We start from the raw sequence: 24,504 nt of genomic DNA, 5'->3' as shown, positions 1-24,504 counted from the left end.
GGAAATAGAGTCCGTTAACCACAACTCCTTTGAATGTCTTACCACCAACATCAGTACTGCCAAAAACACGGTACTCCACTGTAACCTCCTATATCATCCACCAGGCAACACCACCTCATTCACGGAGCACCTGTCAGACCTGATAGCTCACTGCTCCCTCCGAAGCACTAACAACATAATCTTAGGTGACCTCAATCTTCACTGGAATGATGAGAACAGTGTTCCAATACAAACACTGAATGACCTACTTCACTCCAACAAGCTTACCCAACACTGCTCAGAAGAAACCCACAACAAAGGTGCAATCCTGGACGCCTTCATTGCCCAACAGGATGCAGTTACTATTGACCACATCCTCCCAGTTGACTGGTCAGATCACCACCTAATCCTTTTCCACCTAGCGCAACCGTTCATTTACCAGCCCTCCATCAGAGACCCCCCCAAGTGGTCTAGGAACCTATCGCATATCAGCACTGTTGACCTAGAAGAAAAAATATCCTCCCTCCTTCCCATCTCCCCAGACGGCCTCTCTACTGCAGAACTCACAGCACACTACAACACAACGATGTCCTCCATCTTAGACCAACTCGCCCCCATGAAACTGAAAAAAACCAGGAACATCCCCTCAAGAACATGGTTTAACAAGGACATCAACGTGGAAAGAAGGCAACTCAGAGCCTCAGAACGGCTCTGGAGAAAGAACCCTTCCTCCTCCCTCTGCGAAAAGCTCAAATCAGCAAGAAGAGAGTACAAAAACCATATCATTAAAGAAAAAAACAACTTCTTCTGTACTGCGCTCGACAAGGCAAAAAACAGACCAAGAGAACTATTTAACATCATTAAAAAACAAACCTCCAAACCGTTGAATTCCCTCGTCCAGCCCTCTAAAGCCTTATGCGATAACTTTGTCAACTTTTTCAACACCAAAATCAACAAGATCGAACTTTCCCCTGCCATTAATCTACATCCTCCAGACAACAACCTCACAACAATCAAATCCACCTCGAGCAGGCGACCCGCACTTACCTGGTCCGCCTTCTACCCCGTCACGGAAACTGAGATTCTCAACTTAATCACCACGTCGAAGCCCTCATCCCACAACTTGGACCCTCTACCATCCCAATTGGCCAAAGATCTGAAATTCGCCCTCGCTCCACTCTGGTGTGAAATCATAAACAGTTCCTTAAAAACAGGTTCCATACACGACTGCCTCAAGATCGGACAAGTAACTCCTCTCATGAAAAAATCAGGCCTTGACTCAAATGACCTGAATAACTTCAGACCGGTCTCCAATCTTCCCTTCTTGGCAAAATTCTGGAAAAATGTGTGCTCCACCAACTGAACAAACAGATTGACACTATCAACCTGCTAGATCAACATCAATCAGGTTTTAGAAAAGGCTATAGCACCGAAACTGCAATCCTTAACATTGTCGACGACATCCGTCACTCCCTTGACTCAGACCATTGCTGCCTACTCATCCTCCTCGACCTGTCAGCAGCATTCAACACGGTTGATCATAATCTTCTCATCAAGGCCCTCAAAGAGAGAGTTGGTGCAGAAAAACAGGTTCTGCAATGGTTCTCATCCTTCTTCCAGAATTGCTCCCAGAGAGTCAAAATCAAGTCATTCACTTCCGACCTTCTCCCAGTGAACAGAGGCGTCCCCCAAGGCTCCGTTCTCACCACGCAACTGTTCAACATTTACATGTTAACCCTCGCTTCCATTCTGAATAAAGCCAACATCCCCTTCCACGCAAACACGCCATCGAGCTCTGGGACTTGCATGACACCTCTGCCCCAGACGTCGCCTTCCTGACCGAGACCTGGTGGAACGACTCCTCGGCACCGGACATCGCCATAGCCATCCCAGACAGCTAAAAGATCTCCCACAGGGACCGCACCAACGGATTGTGTGAAGAGGGCGGTTCCCGCTGCGATGACACTCAACTTTGACTTCTGCAACAACATTAATAATGCAGCCAAACAATGTACTGATCCTGTGAAGCTTTATGTTTTGAAATGAAGATATGAAGTAAATGACATGCCCTACAGATGGGATGCGGTAATCTGGCACATCTGAATGAAGAACTTGTATCACTGTGGAGTGTTTTCGCTTTCTTTTTATGGGTTTTTAACCAGTAAGCAAGAAGTGAAAAATAAACAATAAAGAAACACTTTGCCAATGTATACATGACATCACAGTTATTTCGAATATCTCTACACTTCCAGTCATTAGCCATTTAATATTAACATAATGACCATTGAGAGGCGACAGATCGTATATTACAGTTCAAGGCACAAAAGATTACACAGAACTGGCAATCAGACTTAGTCTCTTTAGCGCACGCATTCAGCACACACTCTCTCGTGTTTCTGGGGACAGACCAGGGCCTCATAAACAGCATTTTCCATTGTACATCAAATATCCATACTTGCCTTCCAGCATGCGCCAAAGGAGGAGTTGGGTGCCTCCATAGCATAGCACTGTTGCGTTTTCCTCTCACTAGTCCCAGATGTTTGCAAGGTTCTTTCCGCATGAATAAAGCGCTCATCATCGATTATGATTAACAATGACATTTTCGGTCTATCACTTTGACCAACACAACCGCTAGTGTATCTGGAATATCATTGGGAAGGGTCAAAGCTCCCTACGACATGAAGTATGGGGGAATTCTCCCTCTACTGTGTGACATCGCAGACAATTAGGACTGTCACTCCTGTTCAACATCCTTAGTCAATGCGGAGTCCAATATATATGGGGAGGTATTTGAACTGGATCAATCTAAACCTCCTCATAATTGCACATTCATGTGGGGGTGATCAGTGCGGCCAACCAATCAAAGTCTTCAAGGGGACCCATGTCTGTTTCCTACTTGATTTTTAGATCAGGGAAAGAGCCAGGTGTAGTGGTAATTAATGTCTTATAAATTATAAAGATTTGGCCCCTTTGAGGTAGTTTGAGCTTTTTAAGTTTAGCTTCTACTGGAGAGAAATCTGCGAAATCGGCACCATCAGGGGTGTACGGCCTGAAGGCAAGAAACAGTTGTAACTATCTAAATAATTGAGAGTATTGAAGGTAAATATCAATTTGAAGTTCCTCAAAAGATCTAGGACCATCCGACCTTACAATATGGCTTAAGGAGGAAATACCCAAGACATCCCAGCCCTCAAATCCATCCAAGGTAGACATCTGGGGCCGGAGGATGCCACACCACAGGGGAGGTTATCCTGTGAGCTTATCACCCCATCAAAATCCCCCAAGACATGCTTTCCATATTGTCATACTGTTGCCACAACCAATTCGTCCAAGGAAGACCCAGAAGATATAGTCAATATATCTGCCCCAAAAAAAGATGTTATATTAGTTCACATGACACCCAGAAATTGAATTCCTCAAAATACCCCATGTACAAATTTGGCTCCCATCGCAACTCCCAAGGTCTGTTTGTACAACTTCTGGTCATGTAAAAAGATGTTATTTTCCAACACCAAGAGAATCATATCAAGTAGCATGTCATTTCAATGAGTATGGCCTTTCTATTGCCGAAAAAATGATAGACAATTGCAATGCCTTTATCTTTTGTAATACAGGTATATAATGAATTTACATTCAAAGTTGCAAAAGTCATATCTGTTGTCCATTCCACATTGGCAACTTTGTTGAGCAAATCTCATGTATCTTGTAAATACGAGGTCAGATTCACCACATGCGGTTGTAAAAAATGGTCGATGAATTTGGACATTTTCTTTGTTGATGACTTAGTGCCCAAATTTCTGGGGGATGACGGGGGGGGGGGATCCGTTGTTTTTGTACCTTAGACATGGAACTCCCTCCCCATCCACCTTCGGGTGACCCAGGACCATCTCGCCTTCAGGAAACAACTCAAGACCTGGCTGTTCGAGCAGTAGCATACCCCTTCCCCCAAGCGCCTTGAGACCCTCCCGGGTGAGTAGTGCGCTATACAAATGGTATGATTGATTGATTATGTAAAGGCAAGGGGACGTTGGAAATTAAAGATTAACAAACTTGTACTACAAGTCAGTCAGCAGGCAATCATCATGCCACTTTACAGTAATAACAATGTTCTTTGTCAGTTCTGGAAGACGATTGGTGGGCAACCTAGTGTATGCAATAGTGTCGTCTACTTGACCATATAGCTAGTCATTGTTGACTTGAAGATGGGATGCCCCGTAAGATGAGGCTGTGTCAATCATTAGTCTGAAGGCTTGATGACCAGTAAAATGCACCCTTGCTTCTGAGAGCCATGGGTTTCACATTTTAATGCCATCAAGGCTTCCACGTTCTTTTGAGGACTGTACATTTAATGCCATTATATTGGGCAAAAGCAATAGTTTTCTTTTTTGGCAGAACAATGAAGCGTTATATAAAGGCAAGTGATTATTATTATAAAAACGGCTGACATTAAATGGGCACACATAGATTCTAATTTCACAGAAACTGAAAATTGCTACCCAATGCACAATTGACTATTGCAGCATATTTTCATCTTTAAAAAAGATATCGGTCTCAGTGCAGTTGTCGTTCTAGTGAATAATATGTGTCGATGTTGCAACTGCTTTCTGACAGAGAACGGTTCTGCAATAAGACTGGCAATACTTCACGAACTGGCTCCTGGAACTTAATTAAAAGAAAAGTTCTTCACTTTTGAGTGATGATTTGCAGTGCTCAGTGAGCTGCCCAAAGACCATTGTGTCCGCAATAATTCTGGAGGTAAATGTGCTGATCACATCATAATATTGGTAGGGAGAGCTGAGGTCATGAGCTGGCCATCACAGACGATTAATGCTATTCTCTCTCCTATATAGTTGTACATGCTCCTACAACTACACAAGTGGAACGAAGAATCTTTTTTATGGGTCGCAGTGATTAAGAAGAGAAGCATAAGTGGTCTAGTGGTTAAGTTTCTGACTTTAGGACAAGGTTCCAATCCCTTTTTTAGCACCTAAGGAAATTATTAGCTTTCCGCGACGTATAATGTACATTTTGTAAACACGTGTAATGTAAAAGAAATGTCGGCAACAGAAAAAAACAGCTACCCAGAGTGCTGTCCCAAAGATTTATTTCCATAACATTCTAGCTTTTCTAACCTGGTATCAACTGAAACGCATCCCCTTGCTGCAATTTGAAAATGTCTTTAATGGGCTTCATTACTGCTGCATCAGGTTTGGGAATACCCATAACGCTGCTAGTCTCTGGACGTTCATCAAATTGTACATATTTACATTTAGACCCACGCTAGAACACCCTCAAAGCTGCATCAAAAACATATTTCCTGACACAAAATTTGACATACTTTCCAAATTTTCGTTTGCAAGAAATCTCATGCCTGAGGCAAAACTGTAACCATTCCAAATTTGGAAGCGGATGTTACCCTCATAAGTGTTGGTATCTGTGTAAAAGTTACACTTAGGGGCGAAATTCCTCTGACAGTTGAGCACATGATGATGATCATCAAACAACTTTATTTCGGAATCAAAAGTACTATAAACGCACACAAAATAAAAATACTTAAAAAATATAAATTACAATACAATAAAAATCAGCAGGAACACCCCCTATAACAGTGTAAAAAATAAGAGTGCACAATATAAAACAAGCATTGGCACAGCCAATAGATCTCGCCTTTGGGACATTATAAGTATTTAGTTATGCAGCACAAATTCCTTGGTGCAACAACATCAACTGTTGCATGGCTAAACACTTATAAGGTCCCAAAGGCGAGACCTATTGGCTATGTCAATGCTTGTTATTTGTATCCTAAGGTGCCATCTGGGGCCACATCTTGCTTAGGCCTCTGGAGAATCCATTTCTTCTCCATTTCCCTTTTGTATGATTTGCACGCCTTCATCCTTTGCCACTACACACACTTCTTGCGGGAGCGAGCAGTGGCCCGCAGGGGCCATCTGTATTGTAATTAACGTGGCCGCGTCGCTGCTCGCTCTCACACAAGGTGGATGCCGCAACAAGCACCAGTGCTTGAAAAGTGCAGACCAATTCCCAAAGGCCCTCACCTAGAGCAGCGCATGCGCGCTGCCTAGGCGGGACCTAAAAATGTCAAAATATTCATTAGCTTAAAGAAGGTTGCACCAAGTGCATTGTGTAGTCACATAAAAACACAAGAGTCAAAAATATTATAATAAGGTATAAAGGAGTGCCACTGTGGAGACAGCTATTTTACCATCAGCATGCTAAGGTGGAAAATATGATATGGGTGCTCCATCGTTTGCCTAACTTTGATTGCGTCCATCTAAAAACATGCAATGGAATAGCAACTATGATCATGTTTCAGTAATAGAAAATACAACATCTACATGGGGAGAGTATGTAGCCTTATGACTAGAGGGGTCGACCTAGAAGTTGGGAAGCCAGGTTCAAGTCTCGGCAATGACGCTCAACACCCTGTGATTCTGGGCAAATCACTTAAACTCCCCGTGCCTAGCAAAAATGAATGTGTCCTTGTGTAACGAAACTGCTGCTCATGTAAAGTGCTCTGATACCAGATATCTTCCTGGTCGGGTTTGTGCTATATACAACTCTAAAAAAAAACTACAAAAAACACCATGGCTGTCCAAAGTTGTGTAAAGCCCAGTCCCTTCAAGAGTGGTTTAATGTGAAGTCCTTAAGACGCCTGTAATTCCCACATATAATAAAACAGAGCGTGTTTTGTGGTGATGAGAAATCGCAATGACAGGCACCTCGATCATTAGCATGAGACCACCCTTTTGGCACAGCAAACAAATAGGGAATTAAATCCAACCAAAATCTTGTTAACAGGGACTGATGGTCATAGTAGGTAACAAAAGATAAATAGAGCTCAGTAAATGTTGTAAGCAGAATAAAACTACAATTACTATTTTTTTAAAGTTCAAAAGTCTTTCTCTCTTGAGATTTGACCAAAAGAAAATTCTTGATAGCCCAATCTATAAGTTGAGCATCAAACATATTAGGACAACACAATGCTATAAAGGACATCTTTTGATCTTTTATTTATGGGATCTGCATACGCTAATCAATACCATCTGCATACGCTAATCAATACCTAGGCAGTTCTTTAGTATATCTCTGTTTAAGGCTAATTCTGGTTTAGTCCATATGGAGGTCCACCTAATTAGTAGACGTAATTAGTGGACGAAGTGCAAGAGTGTCTAAAAGGTCAAATAACCCCAACTTCTCATGTGTGATGTATGCCGGAATAGATTTAGGGAAATTCAATAATCACCTGATAAAATGTTTTTTTTACTGTTTGAAGGGTGGGTGGAGTCCCTGTACTCCCATAGATCACTGCCGTAAGAAAGAGCGGGCACACTGCTAACCAGTAAATCTTTTACACAGCCTTTACCAGCTTATTGCCAAGCCTCGAAGAAAAATCAAACAGAGAAGCTATAGATCTGGACAAGAGATTTCTTTTGGCAGCTATCAGTTGTGACCAAAGACCAGTACATTCAAATAGTTGAGCACTTAGTAATACATGGATTCACTGATTAGCTTTTGGCCTAAGATAGCTAATGTTAGACTATTATAATGCCAAGCCATAATCCTAATACTTACAGGAAGATTTACTCAAATGTAATGCAACGCTGCGCAGTGCAGCAATCAAGGCTTCTGTGCTAAGTTGCATTGGGAGGAGATAGCAGCCCACAGGGCAGCACAATTTAGATGGTGCTGCTGCTGTCATCTACAGCAAGGGTGCACAAACATGCTGCCTACATCGATGTGAACCATGGTGCAAAGGTGCAAAGCTGTCTGGGGGATGTCTAGCATTGGGTTTATACTGGAAGAATAACCTTCCAGTAAAGATACTATTCTAAGATATAGGTGGAAACTTTTCAAATACTGTATGTGTGCTGCACATTGCAGCACAGATGAAAAGTTTGTAAAGACTAGAGAAATAAAAGCATTTCACCAAGTTAATGCCAGTCTCAAAGAGGTGTTATTTGTCTACACAAATCCCTGCGTACAAATATTAGTAGATAGGATTTTGCATCAAAAATCATGAGTGGTTGTCTGGGAATGCCCATATAACACCCATGATACTTTACCCTAGACACAAAGAAGCACAAAGTTGCGCATAGAGCTACTTTGTGTTATTCTGGTCTACTTTCTATCGCAAAATAAATCCCAGCTCTACACTGTGGGTGATGCAAACCTGGAGCAAATGTTTATTAGATCTGCCCCAAAGTGTTTTAGAACCAGGTCCCAAAATAATGCTGAGAGACCTAGAGTCATTCAACAAGAACATATTGTAATTCCAGCAATGCATAGTTTAATCCTGCATATTGTGTGCAATTTAGAGGTGCTTCCCTTTCATTTGTACATCTGTAATCTAAAATTAGCATATGCTGTACATATGTGGTATTGATATGTGGTATTTAGAATCACGGGGTACATATGCTGTTTTCCTAAATCGATTTGTGCAGAGTATATGTGCTACTTCCACACATGAGTAGATGTAGGACATTTTTAAAGCACACAATTTATCTGTAGAAATTCATTTTACTCTTTCTAAATAATAGTTTCTATAAAAAAGACTTCTTACAACTGCTGTTTTTGAACATCTTTTGGTTAAGATGTCAAATCTTTTGTGATCTATGGATACATCACAAAAGACACTCAGATATATATGTATATATATACATACACACACATTAATATATGTATATGTGTATATAATTAATATAAATATGTATGTTTATATATATATATATATATATATATAGATATATATAGTTATAAATTATTTATTTTAAGGAAAGGATCTAAACTAATTAACTAATTAACTTTGCAGCACGAGGATTAGAAGTGACGTGTTTTCCGACACTGGAAGAGCGGAAGCAGCTGAGAATATTTTTTTGTGAGAGTTCACGGAGCATGAACATTGAAACAAAAGGTGCATCTGGAAGCAGTATTGTATCCAGCAACATAAAGAGATTATTTAATGCACTAGACAAAACCTACGAGAAAGAGATAAGGAAGTGGTGGGAGGCCACATCTCTGCAATAGTATTTGTATGCTAATCGGATACAGAGAGGACTATGAATTTACACATCATCATCATATGAGAACCCTGATCTGTTATTACTGCAGGAGTGGGCAGAATATACTACCAAAGGGGGAAGGTAAAAATTCTAATTAAATACGCATGGAGTGATCAACAAAAACTCTTGGAGGAAATTAAAGAAATAGAGGAAGCAATTGCCTTAGATAATGACACCAAACAAAAAGAGGAGCTTCAACAACATATGAAAAAGAGATTGATAGATTACGAATGCTCAATCAGACACGGAAACAAACAAAGTTCATCAGGGATGAGTGGGACTACGAGTCTGGCCGCATCCTGACATTTGCCCAAAAATTTGATGCACCAAGAAAACAACTGAATTTGGGAAAAACAACAACAGATATACCATCAAGTGATACTTCGGAATTATCAAAAGGGGAACCCACAATAAGAAAAGGAGATAAAGAAACCACACCCACTTCTTTTCATGAATACCAACTTATCAGACATGCGTAACAACGCCCGCTGCAATGTACTCACCCTCCAGAAAGAAGGGAAGCAAAACAAGAAGGGGTAGGAAAGGAAAGAGCTAGCCCACCAGGTACCTCCAGTATGCGCCAGGGAGCTGCGTTGCAGAGAGGTGTTCAGAGGCCATGCCCCTTTTTACAACACTCTGCAACACAGCTCCTTGGCGCTTAGTGGAGGTACCTGGTGGGCTAGTTGGCCCCCAGGGGACCTCTGGATTTAAGAGGAATTAATTCCCCAGCTTAAAACGCGCAAGAGGGCGTGTTTGCACACATATCACCTTAGCCCCTGCCCCCTACCTTCACCACTGTGCAAACGCGCCCAGCGGCACGTTTTAAGTTGGGGGATTAAGTCCCCTTGAATCCTGAGGTCCCCTGGCGGCCAACTAGCCCACCAGGTACCTCCCGTAAGCGCCACATAGCTGTGTTGCAGAGAGGTGTAAAAAGGAGCGTGGCCTCAGAACACCTCTCTGCGACACAGCCCCCTGGCGCATAATGGAGGTTCCTGGTGGGCTAGTTGGCCCCCAGGGACCCCCAGTATTCAAGGGGAGTTTGTCCCCCCTCTTTAAACGCGCCAGAGGGCGCGTTTGCAGAGTGGTGCAAGGAGGGGGCGGGGCCTAGGGATGATCGCGTCTTTTTAAAAAAAAAAGAAAAATATATTTTTTTGGGGCCCTGGGGATCCTTGTGGAACCCCTGAGCAGGCCTAGGTGTCTACCCTGCCCCCTTTTCGTGTTTTGTGGCGTTTTTTTTTTTTTTTTTTGGCAGGATGCGTGCAGGCTGCGCTTTGGGTACGCGGATAGATATGCGGATCCGCCCATAGATATATAAATGATTTTAACCGTCATTTTCTCAGGAACTACTGAACAGATTGACACCATATAAGCAAAAGGCACAAGTCGGAACTGAGGACTACCTCTCTGCCAAATTTGGTGTAATTCCATTCAGCTGTTCAGGCTGTAGCCGTGTCTAAAGGTCCTAAGGGAAATTGCATGTGGAAAACATGTTTTGGGATCCCGTTATTTCTCGGCCCCGCTTGACCAATCACCCCCATACTTTCAGGGAAGGAGCGGAACTGAGATGGCCAAAAGTTTGGAAAATTTCAAGAAGATTTATCAATCGACGCCAAAGTTATTGCCAATAGAATGTTGCGGTTTTCCTATGGATAATAGGTCCTAACTATAACTACCTACTGGCGACCGCCAGTAGGTAATATATATATATATATATATATATATATATATATATATATATATATATATATATATATTTGCTCAAAAGATTCTCAAACCGCTGTCGCGCGGAAAAAGAGATAGCAGCACTCCAAGGGTATATGCACAAGGTTTATTTCAAGAACGCGCTTTCGGCACTCGGCCTTCTTCAGTATTAAATCAGTTGCCACAAACAACTACCATTTAAAATAAAAATCACATGACATATGGACAGAAAAAACGGACTCGAATGCAAACAATTGAAAGCAAATGGTCGCCATTTTGGAATGGGAAAGTACATAACGCTAAATGCATCACGTTATATCATGTCATTTCATATACATTCATATCGTGTTGTTAATTCAAACCCTGAATGGGTCTCCCATTTGCAACTAGCAGCAGAATATTGCATCCTGTATGCATTGTAAATGCACGTCGATTAATCCACTTATATAGTGTAAACAAATAAAGGCAAATAATCGCCATTTTCGAATGGGAAAATACATGAAGCAGAATGCATCACGTTATATCATATCATCTCATATACAATCATATCGAGTTATTAATCAAAGCCCTGGATGGGTCCCCCATTTGCAACTAGCAACAGAATTTTGCATTGTATATGCATGTCAATTACTCCACTTATACTTTGCGATCTTGCCCTAGATGGGCCACTCTTATCCAAGCCCTCTGTCCATGTCAACATTTATATACATCTCGCATCTCATTTTATAGTCATATTTTCAATTCATTACAGATTATCATAGTTCATAAAATCACGGAATCATAATAAACCTACAATCATATTAAATGAACTCCCAAGTCTTCATGTATGTTTAAACCCATCGGTATCTTCGTTTGAAGATCGATTATGTATCGCGACTCGAGTCGCCTAAGTTTCTGTAACCTGTCTCCCCCTCTCTCATTTAACGGGACAGCATCCAGACAAAAATATGATAACAGATCCCTGTTACGAGCATGTTCTAAATCAAAATGCCTGGCCACCGGATAGCTGGGGTCTGCATTCTGAATCGCCCTCTGGTGCTCCAAAATCCGTAATTTGACCGGATTCGTAGTACTTCTGACATACCTTCTGCCACAAGGACATGTCAGACAGTACACCACGTATGGTGTGGTACAGGTTAGGAACTTCAATATCTTTCTGGGTTTTGCATACCAGGAACACTGTATTGCACAGTTCGCTTACTTCCCTTGCACGGTTTACAGCGCCCACAAGGAAAGAAGCCTTTCAAGGGTTCTGATTTCGAAGTAGGTTTCTGATCTTTATGGTGACTCTGTACTAAATAGTCTTTTAAAGCCCTCGCTTTCCTAAAAGTTACCAGTGGATGTGGTGGTAGATCTTTCTTTATAATATTGTCGGTCATCAATATGTTTCAATGCTTCCGCATGATACGTTTCAAATCTGAGGCATTACTGGAATAGGTGGTAATGAGTCTAAATTCGCCACCCTTAGTTTTCGCCTGTTTTTTGGTTAGAAGTGTCTTTCTATCTAGTTTCTTAACCTTATTACTGCTTGTCTAAGGATCCCATCTTTGTATCCCCTGGCCTTAAACCTTTGTACACAACTGCCTGCTGATTTTAAGAATTCTTCATTATTGGTGTTGTTCCTTTTGATACGAAGTAACTCGCCATATGGTATACTATTTACCAAGCTGATAGGGTGACTGCTAGAGGCATATAAAGTGGAATTCCCAGCAGTGATTTTTCGAAACAGCTTAGTTTGTAGGCGACCATTCTTAATGAATATAGTCAAATCCAGGTAATTTACCTCCGTTTGACTGACTTCACCTTTGAATTTCAAGTTACATACATTGTGATTTAATACTTCAATGTACTCTTCAGCCAATGCAACCGACCCCTCTATAATAATAAAGAGGTCGTCAATGTAACGATACCATCCTTTCACAATATCGTTCCATTTTTTGTTTTCGGGTGACCAAGCTACCTGCTCCTCCCACCATCCCACGAAGAGATTCGCAAAACTGGGGGCGGAGCAGGTACCCATCGCCACGCCTGTCAGCTGTCTGAACAATTCTTTACCAAAAAGAAAGATGTTATTATCTAGACAAAATTGTATGAATTCAAGCAGCATTTTGTTGTGCTCAAAGTACTTAACAGGTCTAGTTTCAAGAAACCATGCAATAGCCAATAATCCAGGTTCATGTCCAATACATGTATATAATCCTGCAATGTCTATGACCAACATAGTATATCCATCATGCCATTCAAATTGATCCATACAATTTAAAAAATGTTTCGTGTCTTTTAGGTAGGACTTCAAATTTGTCACCAAAGGAGAAAGAAAAGAATCTATGTAAATGGATAAATGTTCTGTTAAACTGCCTATGGAGGCAACAATAGGTCTCCCGGGAGGGTTCACCAAGTCTTTATGTACCTTTGGTAGGTAATAAAATGTGGGAGTTACAGGATTTAGGCATCTAAGAAAAAGATGTTCATCACAACTTAGCATATCTTTGTTATACCATTTGAGAATCATTTTATGGTACATCTGAATGCTGTTATTATATGTGGATTCAGTGACCCTTATATATGTGTTGGAATCGTTTAGTTGTCGTAACGCCTCTTTCTCGTATTGAGTCTTAGTAAGCAAAACAATGTTCCCCCCCTTATCAGAGGGTTTGCAGACCAAGGAAGAGTCCTCACATAATTTTTTCAATGCCATATGTTGTTTATTTGAAAAATTATTTTGGTTCACTTGTTTGTATTTCAATGTCCCCCTCATTTTCCTCAGATCTTGTATCACTGCCTCCGAAAAAGTATCAATAGCATCAGATCCCATAGTTGGCATAAAGGTTGAAGTGGGTTTGAAAGCTGTAGCACCGCCTTTTTGCTGTATATCCATTTCCTTGACTAATTGAGTGTTTCTCAGACTCGCATCATCGTCTTCCATTGTTTCAAGTCTCAATTTTTCCAATGATCTTATGCCAGCTAAATCCCTACAAGTCAGGGTGCCTTCTCCGGCAATATTTGCCGCCGATGGTTTACCTGGTTGAGGTTTCAATTTGAAATATTTGAATAATTTCAATTTCCGAATAAACTTGAAGAGGTCTATACGAGTCTGTGTAAATTCTAGATTCTTTTGAGGACAGAAGGTGAGTCCCAGTTTAAGAATACTTTGTTCTTCTTCAGTCAAGACTTTCGGTGTTAGATTTATTATAGTTAGGTTATCTTGTGCCGCTATGCTTACTTCTTGTAGAAGTTCCTCTTGCTCCTTGTCATGGGTGGCGACCATGTGGTGTTTGCGGCTCCAGCCCCCCCTCCTCGTTTTCCTCTGGTTTCTCTTTGGTCCGGGGGTTTGCCCCTGCCCCCCTGCAGTTGCTGTTTTCGCATTACTCGGTATTCCTCGCGAAAAGCCGAAGTCTCTTGCAGACCTTCCTGACCTTCCTCACTAGAGCCTTCATCCCCAGTGATAGATGAATCTGAGGTTTCTGGAATCGGAACGATTACTTCTGGTTGTTTCTTCTTTCTTACTTCTTTTCTGGGATTGTCATATTTCCTGGCGAAGGTAAGAACCCTTCCCCTGCGATAGTCTTTCTCGTCCCTCTCAAATTTTTCTTCTTTTCTTTGTTTGATTTTTTCTTCATATTTGTTTAGCCGTTTTTTCATGGCTTCTCGTTTTTCATCCAATTTAGATTGATCCTCTTCTTTTGATAGGTCATGTGCAATGTCTTTTATTTGGGCTAAAGCCTTTTCTCGATCGCTCCAGGCAAAGCGTACCAGAATTATAAGGCTCCCTTTACACGATTGGGCAGTGTGTTCAGCCCATGCATCGAGTAATGAGGGATCTGGGTTCTCATATGCCGGTATCGTGTATATCCTAAGTCCTCTAGGAACACGATCAACATCTATGTAATTTTGGAGGGAGGTCGCCTCCCACCATTTTCTAATCTCTCTTTCATAGAGACGTTCCAATGATGTTAGCTTTGCATTTAAACCAGTTCCCGTCTTGCTGGTAGACACTTCTAACCAAAAAACAGGCGAAAACTAAGGGTGGCGAATTTAGACTCATTACCACCTATTCCAGTAATGCCTCAGATTTGAAACGTATCATGCGGAAGCATTGGAACATATTGATGACCGACAATATTATAAAGAAAGATCTACCACCACATCCACTGGTAACTTTTAGGAAAGCGAGGGCTTTAAAAGACTATTTAGTACAGAGTCACCATAAAGATCAGAAACCTACTTCGAAGTCAGAACCCTTGAAAGGCTTCTTTCCTTGTGGGCGCTGTAAAGCGTGCAAGGGAAGGTAGCGAACTGTGCAATACAGTGTTCCTGGTATGCAAAAACCCAGAAAGATATTGAAGTTCCTAACCTGTACCACACCATACGTGGTGTACTGTCTGACATGTCCTTGTGGCAGAAGGTATGTCGGAAGTACTACGAATCCGGTCAAATTACGGATTTTGGAGCACCAGAGGGCGATTCAGAATGCAGACCCCAGCTATCCGGTGGCCAGGCATTTTGATTTAGAACATGCTCGTAACAGGGATCTGTTATCATATTTTTGTCTGGATGCTGTCCCGTTAAATGAGAGAGGGGGAGACAGGTTACAGAAACTTAGGCGACTCGAGTCGCGATACATAATCGATCTTCAAACGAAGATACCGATGGGTTTAAACATACATGAAGACTTGGGAGTTCATTTAATATGATTGTAGGTTTATTATGATTCCGTGATTTTATGAACTATGATAATCTGTAATGAATTGAAAATATGACTATAAAATGAGATGCGAGATGTATATAAATGTTGACATGGACAGAGGGCTTGGATAAGAGTGGCCCATCTAGGGCAAGATCGCAAAGTATAAGTGGAGTAATTGACATGCATATACAATGCAAAATTCTGTTGCTAGTTGCAAATGGGGGACCCATCCAGGGCTTTGATTAATAACTCGATATGATTGTATATGAGATGATATGATATAACGTGATGCATTCTGCTTCATGTATTTTCCCATTCGAAAATGGCGATTATTTGCCTTTATTTGTTTACACTATATAAGTGGATTAATCGACGTGCATATACAATGCATACAGGATGCAATATTCTGCTGCTAGTTGCAAATGGGAGACCCATTCAGGGTTTGAATTAACAACACGATATGAATGTATATGAAATGACACGATATAACGTGATGCATTTAGCTTCATGTACTTTCCCATTCCAAAATGGCGACCATTTGCTTTCAATTGTTTGCATTCGAGTCCGTTTTTTCTGTCCATATGTCATGTGATTTTTATTTTAAATGGTAGTTGTTTGTGGCAACTGATTTAATACTGAAGAAGGCCGAGTGCCGAAAGCGCGTTCTTGAAATAAACCTTGTGCATATACCCTTGGAGTGCTGCTATCTCTTTTTCCGCGCGACAGCGGTTTGAGAATCTTTTGAGCAAATATTAAATGTCGGGCACACCCCCGACAAAGCAAGCACCAGCCCACGAGTGCGGTCGGCAGGTGTACACGGAGCGGGAATATATATATATATATATATATATATATATATATATATATATATATATATATATATATATATATATATATATGCTAAGTTCCGGTGTCCGCCATTACTCACTTCACTCTCCACTGGGTGCTATATACGCGGTGACAGACTCCGCGTGGAATCCACTTCCAAAGCTCACTCGCACCAAAATAATGCAAAAAGCACTCGCAGGAACGAGGCAACCCTTAGATTTTATTTGGGTTACAGCTACATCACAAGACGCATTTCGGCTTACCGCCTTTATCAGTAGTGGTTGGCGCCGGACTGAGGCAGGTATTTAAAGATTACACCACACACCTTTGACCACAAACATAAACAAAGGACACCCAGCATAACTCCGCAAAGGTGTCAGCAATTACTCAACGTGCAAAATATTCAGCAGTAAAGTAAAGTAAAAAATCACTCCATAGCATCCATCTGCTATTAGAAATGTTGACATATATATATATATATAATGTGCAACCAAATGAAACATAACGCCCTAAATGGGCTTTGAATCTCTCAGGTGCCACAAGCTGTACACAATCGACTGGGAGAGCAGATACAAATATTAATATAGTGACTGAACTACACTATACTAATCGGGGGGGGGTATTACAGATGTACAGCCATTTCTTCACCACTGTTCAGGCCACCTGGCCTTTTAGTCTGATTTTCAATAATATGCCGTGACTCTAATCTGCGTAACCGTAAAAGTCTGTTTCCTCCTCTGACATAAGGGGGCACTTGATCCATACAGAAAAAACGTAGAGGATCTCTGTTACTCTCATGGAATTTCTCAAAATGCCTAGCCACTGGGTATGTGGAATCTCTGTTCTGTATGCCCCTGAGATGTTCCAAAATTCTTTTTTTGGTGGGGTGGATTGTGCTTCCTATGTAACGCAAGCCACACGGACATACCAAATAGTATACCGTGTGGCTTGTGTTGCAATTCATCAGGCTTCTGATCTTCATCGGTTCTTCAATGCCTGGTATCTGATATTGTAACACTTTGTGGCTGAATTTGCAGGCCCTACACTTAAGACATGGGTAGGACCCTGCCAGCCTACCAAATGGAGACATTCTACTTTCCTTCTCACAATGGCTCTGTACCAGACTGCTACGCAGGGATCTAGCTCTTCTAAAAGTGAGAAGTGGCGCCCTTAGTAAGTCCTTAGCTATTACAGGATCGGATTTCAAAATATGCCAGTTACTGGCAAAGATCCGCCTGATATTCATGGCATCACTTGAGTAGTTGGTTATCATCCTCAAGGTGTCACCCTTACACTTCTTGTCTTGGTTCTTCTTCATATGTTTCTTATTGTTCGGTTCACCTGACACTATCAGATCTTCCCTTTTAATCCTATCTACTTTGGATTTTGCCAAATCAAGAGTTACCTTGCTATATCCTCTGGCCTCAAACCTTCTTGTACACTCTTTCGCTGCAGCCTGAAAATCACACGCCCTAGTGCAGTTTCTCTTGATCCGCAAAAGTTCACCATATGGTATGCTGCCCACAGTTGTGTCAGGATGGCAGCTTTATGCGTGTAAAATGGAATTCCCTGCGGTTGTTTTTTTTGTGCAATGAAGTGCACAGTCTGCCCTCCGCAGGGAAAACCTTCAGGTCTAGGAAATTGACTGATCTCGGGCTAATCTCCCCAGAGAATTTGAGGTTCAAATTGTTATCATTGTGGACCTGTATGTATGCCCTGGCAGATTCTTCCGTGCCTCTATAGACAATAAATAAATCGTCTATGTATCTTGTCCAACTTACGACCTTATTGGTCCTGTCCGTGTTCATATCCGCCCAGGCCACCTGCTCCTCCCACCAGCCAACGAAAAGATTTGCGTAGCTGGGGGCGAAGCAGGTGCCCATCGCTGTTCCATGGATTTGCCTGAAAAATTGTTCCTGAAAAAGGAAAATATTATTACTCAGACAGAATTGGACAAACTCCAGAAGCATAACATTGTGTTCGGCCTGATTGATACGGTTAGTGTCAAGAAACCATTTAACTGCTTCCATCCCCTGTATATGATCAATGCTGGTATACAAGCTCGAGATGTCAAGCGTTATCATCATCATATCCGACTCCCACTTCAATGTCTCAATTGTCAACAAGAAATCCTTCGTGTCTTTTATGTATGATTTCAGTTTGTATACAAAATTGGAATGAAAGAAGTCCACAAACCTGGACATGTTTTCTGTCAGGCTTCCTACTGATGAGACGATAGGACGGCCTGGTGGACAGGTCGCATTTTTATGCAGTTTGGGTAAGTGATAAAACATCGGTACTCTGGGGTATTTACATTCCAAATATGCATATTCCTCTTTGTTCAGCATCCCCCTGTAATACCACTTGTTCAGGATCATTCTATAGGCGTTGACACTCTCATTGAATGCCTTCCTTGTATATATATATATATAGGCAATTAATTCCACTCCTTTCCGCTGCCTTGCCGGCAAGAGCGATAAGAAACAGATACAGACACCATGAATTGCGTGGAAATACCAGGTCTTTATTTCTCCAACAGCTTCATATGACGCGTTTCGGTTAACAGGGTAACCTTGCTCACATACGGAAATGCAGTCCGCTTGTTATTTTTATGCCCACAGTGCTTGTGAAAAGTGCTATCTCTATGGTCATTCCTAGTCACATGATGTAAGATAGACATAGAAGACAAACTGAAAAAGAAAGCACACTTGCATTATCTTTGTTTTACATTGAAGTTTTGTTCGTTTATGCATGCCCTACTGTTTAACGTGGGTACATGGCACTCATTCATACAATTAATGATTAATGAACATGATTCTTGTAACTGCTTAAATGCAGGAATATTATTAGTGGTTGACATACATATATCTAATAAATATAATATAGATATACAGTACTTCTAGATAGTAAACATAAAAACTCATAACTGTGGATTTAAAATATGGCATAGTGTGTGTGGACATCTATCAAAAGATTGTGTACCCCTAAATTCATGTATATAATTGTATCATGACCTTAAAGTAAATTTTCCTTTGTACAGATATATATATATATATATATATATATATATATATATATATATATATATATATATATATATATATATATATATATATATATATATACGCAAATATCAATATATATCCGCTTTTCTTACTTAAAGATTTTTTTTTGTTGCTACAAACAAACATGAAATGAGCTGAAATACTAATGACTTTATTTGGAATGCACCACCCTCCAGCTAGTTTGCTGTACAGACAGATAGTGGGAAAGTAGTAATACTACTTTCACAGATTTGATGGCATCAGTATACCCACTCTTTGAAAGCAACTCCCTCCCAGAGTGGACAGGAGACATCATGGAGCACAGCCCATCTTTTGTCTGAGCCAGGCCTATTGGCACAATACCATCTCACACCAAAAGCAGATTTGGTTTCATAAAAGAATAGGCATAGAAAATAAGAGAATAGAAGGATCGGTGTGTGCATGGCATAGGAAGCAGCAGCCATACACATTAAAGACAGATACTTGCAGAGGTAGTATCATACTTTTAACAAAAAGCAAGCTGGGCAGAAAAGAATGACATGTGATTCAACATCGAGGCAAAAATTAGGTGTATTTAAATATGGACTTTTCCGAAATTATTATTAGCGAACGTTTAAAGGTAAGGACTGCAAAAAAAACACATTTAAGAAATGGAATTAAATCTGGGACAAACAATCTTCTTTGCTCAGAAAAAATAAACTGTAGTTGAAATGAAGGAAATTGATCTGTCGGCAAGTCTTTTTTGAAAACAAACTTTTCAGCAAAACCGACACTTTCTGCACGTGTTGATAGTGAACGGCTACTTCCAAGAACTCAAATATTGTCATGAGCACAGTGAATGCTTGTAGGGCCAAACAAACAAGCAGAGCATGTGCATGTGATGGGAGCAGTGCGTGGGCCAAAGGTGTTTCTTGGGAGGCTTGAGTTCCCACTGCTACATAGAGTGGGAGGTGTATATCAAGACTCTTAATTCCAACTCATACAGAGCGATTGCACTCTTCAATTTGTAGGGGTGCAATATAATCACGAGTTTTGCACCTCCATATATTCTTATGTTGTGTTAACATTTAGTCATAAGAATGTGAAATGTAATAACATGTAAAGTTATGTGATAAAGGGATTTCATGCAATGTGGAGAAATTATATTGTAATTGTTCGCTAAATGGTGAAGTCTTAATGCTCACCTTACAAGTGACTAATGGGAATCTAAGTCACTGACATGTAACACACTGACTAAACTTGCACACTAATAATGTTCATGTATATGCATGTTTAACGAAGATTCATGGTGATTCTTATGTTAGCCGATTTTCTGTAGGCCTCATGTGTATTTCTCCCTGGCTCTCATAATTGAAGCATTTGGAATGTTTATGTGGATGCAGAATCTTTTCTTTCTCACGTTTTTTGTTGCAGGTGGAGAAATTCATCTTTGTAAGAATAACGCTTTTCTTTTAGGAGTTAGGCATAAGGAGGAGAGGATACATTTGAACTAAGAGTACTGATAATGTGGGACGATGTTCTTTCTCACTGGAGAAGGCCTGAGACTCGAGATCATCGAGCCAGAGGCTGGGATTATCGAAGCCATCAGGAATGTTACCTTGGATGAGTTGTTCAGCTGGATGGGATGATAGCGTGATGCGAAGATGGGTGTGGCCTAGTATTTTGATGTTGGAACTAGGGGCAGTGCTCCGGGGGTTAAGTTAGGAGAAGAAATCTGATGGAGAGGGAAGGAGCATCTTAGAATGAGCTCTCTAGCTTTATGCTATGTGACCCATTCAACGTGAATGCACTTCTTAGGAAGTCTTCACGCACTGACAACTTTTTCCTGAACTTGCCTGGGGAAACGCTAAGTAGGGATGTCACGTTAGTGCAGGGATAGACTAATGCTTTTTACTTACTAACCTCAAATAAAGAACACTCTCGAAGTTGAAGCAGTGATCACCTGCGTCCTGATTTTAGAACTGGTCATTCTATGTGTACTTCATAGATTGAATCTTGACCATAGGTTTGGCTTTGTATTAGTTCCAATGTATTTCTACACCCTCGTTCTGAGGTGCCTGTATGTCCGATTGTTATTGGCTTTGTAACAAACTAACTAAATGAAGAACTTGGAGTCAGTCATTCTCTGGAGTCATGATTTAATGAGATTGAGAAACCAAATTGGAACAGATATTTCTCCCCTCCACACTTTTAAGCAGGAACCAATGGGACGGCGCCCAGGGGGTTCCACAGTAAATCCAGATCGCGGAACCTGGCCCCATCACTCTTCATGCATCTTTCTTTAACCACCCTACACTTTTGTCTCCTAATCTCCCTCTTATAAGTTCTTTTTCATTCTTGCATTGTCCCTATGTGACTACTTCCCTATCTTTCTCTTAATTTTTTCTCCATTTTCGGAGCTTCTCTGTTTTTTCAAGGTCAAAGCCTGAAGATGAAAAATAAGACTGAGTCTTCAAAAAAAAGTACCAGTGCCCATCAAAGGCAACCATAGGCACAAATTAAACAGCTATATCAAAATACATCAATACACAAGGACCTCAACTTGAAATAAAAGCCATAAAAATGTACAAAGTTTCTTCTTGCAAAACTCACTGATACCTTGAAAAAATACTTATAATATGCGAAGGTCACACATTTATAAATGGTTCAGCTTTTACTTGGAACCAGCTTTCTAATATCGTTTAGACACTATTTTGCAAGTCTGTGAGTGAGTGTAATTCAGCGTACCCTTGATGAGGAGAAGTCACATAAGCAGCACTTAATTTATAAGCATATATGTGCAAGGGGCAAGGACTGTTGAATGCTGGGATTACCAAACACCGGGGTTACCTAGCCTTGATTCAAATTCATGCCTATTTCTTCTACTCTTGCATGTTTCTTTTAAGCCCTGCTTTCTCCATTAGGCACTCTTTTAGCATATTTCTCATTTCTCACCAGAATGAGCGCCAGTGCTAACCACATGCAATCATCTGCACAAATTAAGCACTAAATTCAAGGGATGTACCAGCATGTAGCAGACATCATAGACAGAATAAAAACTAACATAATTTTTCTAATTGAAGGATGTTTCAATGAATGCTTGTGTTTAATTGCGGGGAAAAAACTAACCTTGAAGGTTGGGAGGGAAAGAAGGAAACTGCGTGAACCATATGAAGTTAACTGATTGCGAACTACGCAAACCTAGGCTTGTATAATACACTGGTTGCACCCCTACTACTCTAAATATACTATTTCAGGTGATACATCACAGAAAACTATTTTGAAGATCATACAAATAGACTTTTATTTTAGCGCACTCCCTTACCCAAATGAAACCCATGTAGTCCAGTGTTAGCACATTCCACCAACTACTTCACCAACGTTTGTTTGGAAGGTTTTTTAAAAGTCATAAATACATTAATAAACAATAAACTCATTATTTATATGATATGAATGTCATAATTAAAAAAGTTCTTATAAAAAGTGGCATTTGGCATAACATTTTTTGGTTCGCACATCATGTCAATGTTAAATGTTGAGTTAAACATACCATCCAGAATTGGTGCAGTGAAATTTGAGTCATGGTCTGTCAGCAGAAGAGCAAAGGGGGCAGTGTTGCTGGAAGAATTTTCAGTGGGGATGCTGGCCTCGGACTTCACCTGACCTAATGCCTTGATTGCGCTTTCCATGCTTATGATAAATATATATATATATATATTGAGATAGTTGGCTTCGCTTTGTAAATCAAGCAGGTCTTTATACATGAGGTAGAAAACCTCTGGATTTCGATGGACGTCTCTTTCACTTGTTAGCTAGCATGGGTGTTCATAGTTAAAATTACAAATATCTAAAACATGCAGTCAGAGAAAGGTATAGTAAATACAGCTCTCCTGGTAAAAATAATCAGCAGCACTGCCACACGAAGTTGCAGTACAGTTGTACTTGAACTTGATGAAGCAGAGAAACTGCTGAGACCTTTAACTGACACCAATTATGACACATTTGAGAGCAAAATGACAAATGTACACTAACTATGTGAACTATGCGTTGAAGAAAGATGAGAAAAATCATGAGAATACTTAGTTACTGCATCATAAAAGCAAGCAGATGAGAAAATTAGATGAACATGAGTCACTTGTATAACATAGATTGTACTCTATTTACTAGTATTGGTGTATCTTTTAAATTCAGAAGAAGATGTTAAGTGATGAAATTCACATAGGCCACAAACGTTTCTAACTATACTTCTGAAATAATAATGTTTGAGAAGAATTAAAGGAAACTAATGTAAATCTAGAGGATATTATGTACGTTATTGAGGAGTCTCATTCCAAATTCCATATTTTGCATATGTGAAATTGTGCACCAAGTGAAGTGAGAAAGGAGAAAAGGGTGCTGCACGTGTATACTACACCCATTTGCTCTGAAACATTTAGGGAATAATCTTCATACCTGTACTAATATGAATCAACAGAAACGATTTTAATAATTTATATTGTAAAATAATTTTACACAATGATACTTTAAAAATGCAGTACTATGTTATAGTAACATGTGCATTTTACAACGAAACTAAAACGCTTTATGAGTGCAAATAAGTTGAAAGAAATATGTATAATGTCCCAAAGATTCCAAATGAAATGTATTTTTCCATTATTTTATATTCTGTATTTCATTAACCAAATTCAGTTTAGGCCTACATTGCCTTACTTTGTTTGATTCTGTTCTCATGGAAAGGTTTTGTTAACCTGCAATGTGAAGAGAAACTATGCCTCATAGGGAGAGTTCACATTCACATTCACAATTTTGCTACTTAGGGAATATCTGCCATGAGAAACTCTCCTCTTGAACTCACTCATGTACTTTTGCAAAAGGACTATTGTTTGAAAGTTATACATACTTGATGGTTCGACAGCTTAAGTGATGATCATCACCTTTTTGCTATAGTATGTGGCTTCTTTATGCTGCATGACAATCATCCTATACAAACTGACCAATGGACTGAGTGGTCTGACCAGATGAGGCGACCCAGGAGGTGTCACCCTGGAACTTTAGGATTATATTATATGTTGATGTGACGAAAGGAAACACACTCACTCGCACTATTTGAGAGACACTTTTCCACATCGCCTCTCCTTACTTTTTTAGAACTTCCTTGCAGACTCTACTGGCTTTCCTTTGGCTGACACATATGATGTGTGCACTA

General features: G+C 40.4%; 1 protein-coding gene across 1 annotated transcript in view; it reads right to left on the bottom strand.

The window, feature by feature from the left end:
* The window catches only part of KCNQ5 (potassium voltage-gated channel subfamily Q member 5), a 1,025,261-nt gene that overhangs the window by 240,116 nt on the left and 760,641 nt on the right, over positions 1-24,504 (bottom strand). The gene's annotated exons all lie outside the window — the stretch shown is intronic.

Source organism: Lissotriton helveticus, chromosome 6 (assembly GCF_964261635.1).
Source record: "Lissotriton helveticus chromosome 6, aLisHel1.1, whole genome shotgun sequence".
NCBI classification, from domain to species: domain Eukaryota; kingdom Metazoa; phylum Chordata; class Amphibia; order Caudata; family Salamandridae; genus Lissotriton; species Lissotriton helveticus.
This window is presented reverse-complemented; position numbering and strand designations above follow the sequence as displayed.